The following is a 9,568-nucleotide window of genomic DNA, read 5'->3' as shown; positions in this document are numbered from 1 at the left end:
TTCTCTCTTTACTTCGATTGCCTAAGTGAAATCTGAACATATCTTCTTCAAGTTATTACTCGGTTTTGTTGGTTTTCTTTTTGGTTGGCTTTATGAATAATCCTAATTTGATTTTGTTTGTAGGATAATGAACCTACTTGTAAATACTTTAAGTGGTTGGATGGCAAAACATACGTGTGGGTCTGAAGTTGCACCCATTGTCCTTACAAGAATCAATATGTATAAGAATTAGGCAAGAGTTGCACAGGAAAAGGAAAATGAGGTTAGTGATAGGGAAAAGGTATCTATTGAGAGGGAAATGTTGGGTCATGCAATGGAAGAAGAATCAAGGGGAAGGGAAAAAGTAGCCAAGCGAAGGGAAGAAAAAGTTAGGGTGAGAGAGATGATAGCTAAAGAGAAGTTATACAACTACAAATTTGCACTTGTTGTGTCATGGGTTTTTTTTTTTTGCTTTTTGTTTTTGTTTTTGTTTTTTGTTTTTTGTTTTTTTGTTTTTTGTTTTTGTTTTTTTTTGTTTTTGTTTTTGTTTTTGTTTTTTTTGTTTTTGTTTTTTTTTTTTTTTGTTTTTGTTGGCATTATTGTGTAATTTTGGGTATTACCACTTTTGGCAATATGTTATATTGATATCACTTTTGGTAATGTGCTGTGTTGATATCACTGTTGAGAGAATAGAGTATGTAAATATATGTAATGTGTAACTAATATGTGTGTGTGTGTGTGTGTGTGTGTGTGTGTGTGTGTGTGTGTGTGTGTTCTAGTAGGATGGGAGAATTGGGAACAAAGCCATTGAGTCTACCTTGAAGGCAAGTTGTTGTAATTATTGTGTAATTTTGGGTATTACCACTTTTGGCAATATGTAATGTGTAACTAATATGTGTGTGTGTGTGTGTGTGTGTGTGTGTTCTAGTAGGATGGGAGAATTGGGAACAAAGCCATTGAGTCTACCTTGAAGGCAAGTTGTTGTAATTATTGTGTAATTTTGGGTATTACCACTTTTGGCAATATGTTATATTGATATCACTTTTGGCAATGTGCTATGTTGATATCACTATTGCGAGAATAGAGTATGTAAATTGTTCTTGTTTATGTAATATGTAATGTGTAACTAATATGTAATGTGTTCTTGTTTATGCACCCCACAAGATTCTGTTTACATCAAATTCTAAAGCATAAAGAAGTATGTTTTAAAGTAAGAGTACCATTCCATACATATATAATAATATATACAAAACGTTGCTTAAAACAAGTGGACTCCACCTAATATTAATGGCTAAACAATGCCAAAGTACAAAAATAATAGGTGGTTCTTTCCCCCACTAAGACAATCACAAAACAACTTTACAGTAGAAAGTGGTGACATGCCATTATCAAACATGCACAATAACAAAAAAGTAATACAATTGGAAACACATTCTCCAATCTTCATTTCCCAAAGACCTTGCCATTACCCTTGCCCCTGCCCTTGCCTTTATCCTTATCCTTGTCTTGCATACTATCCCCTATTGAGAACATTGCATCAGATGTTTGAGTTCTTAATCCACCTCTTCCAAATGAGAACAGATGACTTCTCCCAAGTACACTTGGTGGTACCAACCCCCTTGGAGGCTGCAAAATATATAGCAACTTCATGTCAAGATAACCCTAATCTAGTGTTTAAATAAGTACAAAGGGTGGTGTTTATGTATATACCTAAGATAGAGGTTTTCTTATGTCCCATGATTCCTTAGGAGTATGGGAGATAGGCTGGCTGCATGAGAACCATTGAGCTATGTGTGCTTTACTTGATGGTAGTGGTCTGCTTGAATCTACTGCAAATGGTGGTGGTTTGCTTGAAGCTGAAGCAGATGTTTGAGTTGGCTGTGTATAGTGTTTGCCTGTTGGCTGCCTCAATGGCTGCTTTTGTGGCTAGTTAACTGGCTGACTTGCTTGTTGGCTCACTTGCTGTTGACCTGATGGAATAGCTAGCTGCTTCTGTGCCTGGTTGAGTGGTTGTCTTACTTGATGAGTGGTTTGCTTTCTTGTTGGATGGCTAGCTATCCCACTTGTTGCTCGGATGGGTGGCTACTTATTTTGTTGCCTGATTGACTAAGCACATTGATTGGTTGTTTGCTTGGTTGCCTTGTTTACTGGTCCAGGTGGGTGACTTGTTTGCAGGTTGGTTGTCTGATTGGTTGCCTTATTTATTGGTCCAGGTGGGTGCCTTGCTTGTTGGTTGGTTGCTTGGTTGACTGCTTGTTTACTGGTCCAGGTGGGTGCCTTGCTTGCTGGTTGGTTGCTTGGTTGGCTGCCTTGTTTATCAATCTAGGTGGGTGCCTCGCTTGCTGGTTGGTTGCCTAGTTGGCTGCCTTGTTTGTAGATCTAGGTGGCTGCCTTACAAACTTCCTTGGTGGTTGCTTAGGTGTCTGACTTACTGGTTGTCTTGCTAGCTGGCTAGCTGGCTGGCTGAAGTACTGAAGTAGCACCCTGACCTAGTTGGTTAGTGCTTGCTCCTTGTCCTTCTTGTCCCAACAAAAAGAATTGCCTTGTATCAAAAATAGATTTTTAATAAAATGGTCATAGTGAACACATTCTTACTCTACTTACAAATTTTCTTTGCCTCTCAAGTCACTGTCTCCTTTGTACCAGTTATTCCAGCCTTACACCCCTTTGAATTATGCCACTCCTTATGGCAAAACCTACATTTTATATGTCTATTTGACCTAGAAACTTTGTATGGATTTTTTGGCTCATTTGCATCTTTCTTCCTTTTCATGGGTGGCTTGCCTGAAGGCTTGTACACAGTTGAAGCAACAGGAGCAGGTTGGTTGGTTTCAATCCATTCATCTTAGCCAGGCAGTAGGGTAATCATCTCCTTGTATGCAAACATATAAACATCCTTTCTATAGCATGAATGCACATAATCCTCGGGCCTTTCCAAATTCTTATAGATTGCTACAACACCTGTTTACATGGGATTCCTGTCAAATCCCAAACTCTACAGCTACAACACTTTCTTGTAAGGTTAACCATATGCCTCTCATACTTATTATCAACCTCATATATAAAGCAACCTGATGGAACAACAGCAAATGACTCACAATCAAGTTTCAACTGCTCAAACTTCTGCACTATGTTTGGACATATGTTACTAGTGAACTTTTCAATCCCAATCCTCTTATTGTACATTCTAGTCATCAACCTAACCCTAATCCATTCTAGCATGGCAATGATAGGCTTATCCCTAGCTTCTAGTATCATAGAATTAAATGACTCACTAAGATTGTTCACATAACAATCTGAGATAGCCCTTGGAGTGAAATGTGACTTGGTCCATTGACTTGTCCAGGTCCTTCAAATCTTTCATTCTCTTCGAACTCCCTAACTGTTGTTGTCGTAGCACACCTCCATGATGCAGCCTTCAATTCTAAACCCTTGAAGTTTAACTTAAAGTTGTTGTAAATATGCTTCACATAAAATCTATGTTCAACTGTTGGGAACAACAACTCCATGGCAAGTATCAATCCCTAGTTATCATAAATAAAATCAATAAACATCCAAAGAACAAATATGAACACCATCTGCCTATTTGACAAAAACAGAACTTTCAAAAAGTAGAAATGTAATGACTAAGAACAAACAAAAATCTCAAAAAGCAAGTGAATAGTATTACCTTTTGCCTATCTGAAATGAACACTAAATTCAGCTCATTTGGCCTCCCAATATCATCTACAAATGTTTGTAAAAACCACACTTATGAATCCTTGTTTTCTTCCTCAACTAAACTTAATGCAACAGGGAAAATATTGTCATTCCCATCCCTTGCAGTTGCTGATAATATATGTCCACTAAACTTGCCCTTCAAATGGCAAGTATCTAATCCTACAAGTGACCTGCACCCCCCCAAGAATCCAACTTTCTGTGCATTGTATCTCACATATAGCCTCTTGAACTTGGGTTAAGTGTTAGGTTCAGTAATCTCAATTTGTAGAATCACTTTACTCCCCACATCAATTACTTTAATCATCTCAGCATAGCTCCTAAGCTTCTCATACTGCAACCTCTCATCACCTAGTATGAACTCTCTGCATAACTCGATTGATGCTCAAGTCCACAGACACATCTTGCATAACTTGATGCTTCACACCAGAAATTGCCCAATCAGGGTTTTTGTTAAAATCATCCAAGTACTTCCTAGCGACATATGTAGAAGTGACCTGACTATGCTTGAATGTCTCCCACATGTACAAGTTGGAACCATGGTCTTTATCTGGAAAGTTAACTCCCTTGAAATCTGTGATGCATATACCTTCCAACCACATTCATACTTGTAGTGAACAGAAACTTTGGTATTTTTGTTAAGCTTAAACTTAATGTCCACAGGCTTTTTCACTGCGTATTCCCTCAAGGTAGCCCTAAAGACCTTCCCATTTGGAAACTTCATACCCTTGCATAATTGAGGGTTACTCATGCCAGTCTTCTCATTGAACTCTAGACATCTTACCCTTTCATCCTCATCCTCAGAATTGTTAATACTCCTAGTGTCATCATCATTAAGAGCTTTTTTAACCCAGTCATCAGCATCAAGAGCTTGATCATTGGCAGCAGCTTTTGGTTTCTTCCCTTTATCTGTAACTTGCTCCGTCAAATGCTCTCCCTCATTTACCTTTTTAGTTTCTCTTTGATGCTTTCTCATATTGAGCACTTAATTTTTCTAAGAACATGGTGCCCCAAATATGTCATCAGGATAATTTGGTCCTTCATACCCTTTGTTGATACTGTATTTTGTTCGTCTTTGATTTGTGTGCCGGACCCCAAAAAATCCAAAATATAATTTTCTCTCCATGGGGCCACGAGAACATCTAGAACAATGTGGCACAACCCATTCGGGCACCGAAGCACCTAAAGTGCCTTTTTTAGCTAAAATTACCAAAATGACCTTGGTCAACCCTAGATTGGACCAAAGGTTAAACGAGGTCGAAACTCTCACAAAATGAAAATTTTCATAGTTTTACATCAAACCCAAGCTTCTCCGAGAATTTTAACAAATTTGACCAAGTTTGATCTGAAGTCGATCTCGGGTGGGCCCAAAAACCCTAATTTTAATCTGGCTATCAGAACGGGTTGAAACCAAAGCCATTACGAAGATTATCAAATTCTCATTCCAACGACTATTCATGGGTCGAAATCAGAGTTAGAATGGTCGAGATATCACGCAAATCGGGATAATGCACCAATTGATGCACCGCTAGCTTCCGAAAGTCATAACTTTTGATCCGACCATTGGATTTCCAAGTTCCATACCTTTTTAGAAACGGGGGTTAGGATTTTTCCGGAAGAGATTTTTCCAGGGATTTCCAAGTTCCATACCTTTTTACAGACCGAAGGGGGAAGAGATTTTTATTATTTTCTACTCTTTGCCTGGTTTCTCTATAGGTTTTTGTCTCTTCCAAACACCAAAACACACACACAAAAAACCCAAAAAACACATCAAATCCTCTTGATTCTTCTCTCTTCACCAACAACACAAGGTATTTTTCTTATACCCAATCTTCATTTCCTTGGTTCTACACTTTGGATTTGGGGTTTAGGGGTGTAGATGTAGCTTTTTTAGCTATCATCCACATCCCTAACCTTCTAAATCTTTTCCTAGCATTTATCTTGCTCTTTTTTCTTGAATAACATGATTTATTGCTTTCTTTAGCATGTTTCTTGCTTTATTTGTGTTTCTAGCTTAAATCTCTTTGTTGTTATGGCTTATGCCATGTTTCGTGCTTAGGTCTATGTTCTCACATGTTCATATGTTTAAATCTATATGCTTAGGGTTTTATACCATGTTTTTCTATGTTTTATTCCTCTTTTTGCTCTATGTTGATGTTAGGGTTACATGCTCACATGGTTGATATCATGTCTATGGTTATGTATTGCTTAGATCTATATGTTTGTATGCACGTTCTATGCTCCTATGCCTATATCCGAGTCTTCACATGCTTGTATGCTTGGATTCATGTCCTTCCACGTCTATGCGCTAAGTTTCTATATGTCTACATGCATGTTTCTATGCCTATATGCCTATATCTATGCTTCCACATGCTTGTGTGTTTGGATCTATGCTTCCTACATGTTTCATGTTATTTTCCATGTGCTTGTGCGCTCTATGCCATGTTCGCGTGCCTAGACCTAGGCTATGTTTGTCATGCCATGTGCTATTGTAGCCCTTTTGTCGCTTTATCTTTCTTTCTTGTGTTTTGGCCTATTGGTTCGAACCCAATCTAGACCCTATGGTCTTTGTCATCGTCCATACACCTTGGCCCATATCAAAGGGTTTGGATCACCCATTTTGCATGTCTATGCTTGCTTGCTTCTATGCTTTATGCTTGTGTTAGCCTCTCTTGTCCTAGGTTGTGCCACGCTTGACACCCTTAGCGGGTCAGTTGTTGTGTGGTTACACTCGACGCCCATGAGGCCTTGTTTGGGTGTAACCACTTAGGAGGCATCGCCACGATGCCGGTTGCTTCGTGCATACCTTTCCCCTTTTCCGCTCCGTATGCTTGCCATGCTTGTTTGTGCCACCCGTTGGCTTTATATGCATCTTTACATGCTTGCTTACATGTCCATGCATGAGTCTTGCTTGCTAGTGTGTCGTCCATGCTTCAACACAATGAAGTTGTGGACATTCGATCCAAACCTACATTTTTCCCTCATGGACACCACCTTTTGTTCGTTTTCTTGCTTGTTTGCTTGCTTTCCTGCTATGCTTGCCATGTCTATCACGCTCATTTGTTTTATGCCATTTCATATACTTTTTGCATTTTTTCCTACCATTGCTTGTCTGTTGGTTTCTTGTCTCTGCCTTTGCATGTATACACATAGAGCGAGGACACATAGAGCTAAGGCACTGTTTCCCAGGCGCAAGCAAAAGGGATGCGGATGCGAGCATGTGGTCAACCGGCTATAGTCAGTAGGTTTAGGAATTTAGCTTCTCTCCTTTGGTTATGTACTCTTTTAAACCCTTTCCTTCCTCCTCCCTTTCTCCCCTAGATGGTTTGTATTAGGTATATCATGCTGTGTACCATTTGTCCTCATCTCTAGAGTATGACAACCCCTATTTACTTTCCTGCACCTATATTTTGGGCCATGCTCTAGGGATGTAGGCATTTACTTTCCTGCTTTGTGTGCTTGCATTGTGCATGATGTATGTATATATATACCTGCTCGCTCCCCCCCCCCCCCCCACCCCTCCGTTGTGATTGTCATAGTCCATGCCACCTAAAAGAATGATATTACTGCCAGTGTGTTATCTCTTAAAAGAAAAAGAGATGTTAATCCTACATATTTGTGGCACTTAAGGCTTGGTTATATCAATATTGACTGAATCATTAGATTGGTAAGGGATGGCCCATTGAATCTTTTGAAGGTAGAGCATTATCCAATTTGTGAGCCTTACTTATAAGGGAAAATGACCAAAAGTCCCTTTACAGAGGAAAGGGAGCTAGAACCACTGATGTATTAGGATTAATACACACTGATGTTTGTGGTCCTATGAATCACATGGCAAGAGGTGGTTCTATTACTTCATTACTTTTATTGATGATTATTCTAGGTATGGTTATTTGTACCTAATGAAACATAAATCTAAATCCTTTGAAAAGTTCAAAGAATTTCATAATAAGGTTGAGAAACAAGCTGGAAAGTGCATAAAAGTCCTTCGCTCTAATAGAGGAGGAGAATACCTCTTGGATCAATTTAAGGAATATCTAAAAGAAAATGAGATTATTTCTCAATTGACTCCCTTTGCCACACCTCAACATAACAGTATAGCTAAAAGAAGAAATAGAACCTTATTAGATATGGTTCGTTCTATGATAAGCATATTGGAAAAACAAATGTTTATATCGCATAAAAAACATACGCAGCGGAAAATTAATGGATCTACTTCATTCGTAATTGATAGCATGTGCTATGTAAATTTCAGAATGTAAGAACAAGAGAGTGTACCTTGGTGCAGTGAAATTCAAAACCAAAGCTTAGAAGTACTCGGGAACACTTTTAATCTTCACTCTAATTCCACTTGTGCCCAAGAAGTGTGGTTTCTCAATTAGTTTATATGTGTGTGTTCAAGGGAGAACAAGAGAGTGTCCAACACTCTCATACAAACCATTTCATTCTCTTACAAAATTCTATGTGTTTCTCTCCTTGTAATTGATTATTTAATTAGGTTAGCCTTTTGGACCATTCCAATTGAGATTTAGTATGTGGCTTGGAGTGGGATCAAAAGAGAATAAATAAGACACTAGATTAAACTTCAATTCGCTATTGTGTAAACTTTAATTCTTTCATAGTGGATCTGTTTTACCTTGAGGATTACTAGATTAAATCCTCCCCAGTTTTTTTACCGGTTTGGTTTTCCTAGGTTATCATATTGTTGTGTTATTTATTTTCCGCACTGCTTCAATGATATGATTTATCTGTGTTAACCTAGATCTGAATAATTTATCTAAGTTAATCACTTAGCTAAATAACTAGGTTAATCTGTTTATGTTTTAAGGGGTCTAAAAATGTACAAGTGGTATCAGAGCTGGTTAGCTCTAACATTTAGATCCTTTGATCTAAGAGTTGATCCTTGATCCCTACTGTCATGGAACACGGTCTCTCTTGTGATCCCACCTCACTTTGATGGGAACAGCTATGCTTACTGGAAAGTAACGATAAAAACATTCCTGAAATCTATTGATGAGAGAGTTTGAAATTCTGTTGAATACGGATGGGAGAAGCCCACTACTCCTGTTAGTGAGTGGCAAACTTCTCAGAAAGAAGCAGCCGCTTTTAATAGCAAAGCCATGAATGCTATTTTTAATGCTATTTCTCTGGAAGAATTTAAGAGAATCTCTAATGTTGAGGTTGCTCATACTGCTTGGAATATTCTCCAAACTGTGCATGAAGGCACAAAGGCAGTTAAGATTAACAAACTGCAGTAGTTAACTTATAGATTTGAAAGTATTCGAATGTTTGATGATGAATGCTTTGATGAATTCTATGCGAAATTGAATGATATTGTTAACTCTTCTTATAATTTGGGTGAAAGCTATGATCAACCTAAAATTGTTAGGAAGATTCTTAGATATTTGACTGAGGACTTTAGACCCAAAGTTACTGTCATTACTGAAAGCAAGGATGTGGACTCCATCCCTCTTAATGAACTTGTAGGATCTCTTCAGTCCTATGAGTTAGACCTACCTAAGACAAGAAAATCCAAATCAATGGCTCTTAAGTCTGTTGATGTGAATGGATTTGATGATGAGCTCTCTGCTACAGAGATTGCATATCTTGCCAAAAACTTTAGAAACTTTCTTAGGAACAATAATAGAAGGGTAAGAGGTAAAAACAATGTTGAACTTAGAAATTTTAAGAGGAATGAACCCACTAAGCTAAACAATAATGAAAAACCTAAAGAGATAGTTGGTTAAACCTCTAATAGTTCTATGGGTTAACAATGTTTTGGTTGTCAAGGGTATGGTCATGTGAAATCAGAATGTCCTACATTCTTGAGATCAAAGGGTAAGACTATGACTGTAACCCTTAGTGATGATGA

This window comes from Quercus robur, chromosome 1, assembly GCF_932294415.1.
Source record: "Quercus robur chromosome 1, dhQueRobu3.1, whole genome shotgun sequence".
In the NCBI taxonomy this organism is placed as follows: domain Eukaryota; kingdom Viridiplantae; phylum Streptophyta; class Magnoliopsida; order Fagales; family Fagaceae; genus Quercus; species Quercus robur.
The sequence above is the reverse complement of the archived record's forward strand: the minus strand, read 5'-3'. Positions refer to the sequence as shown.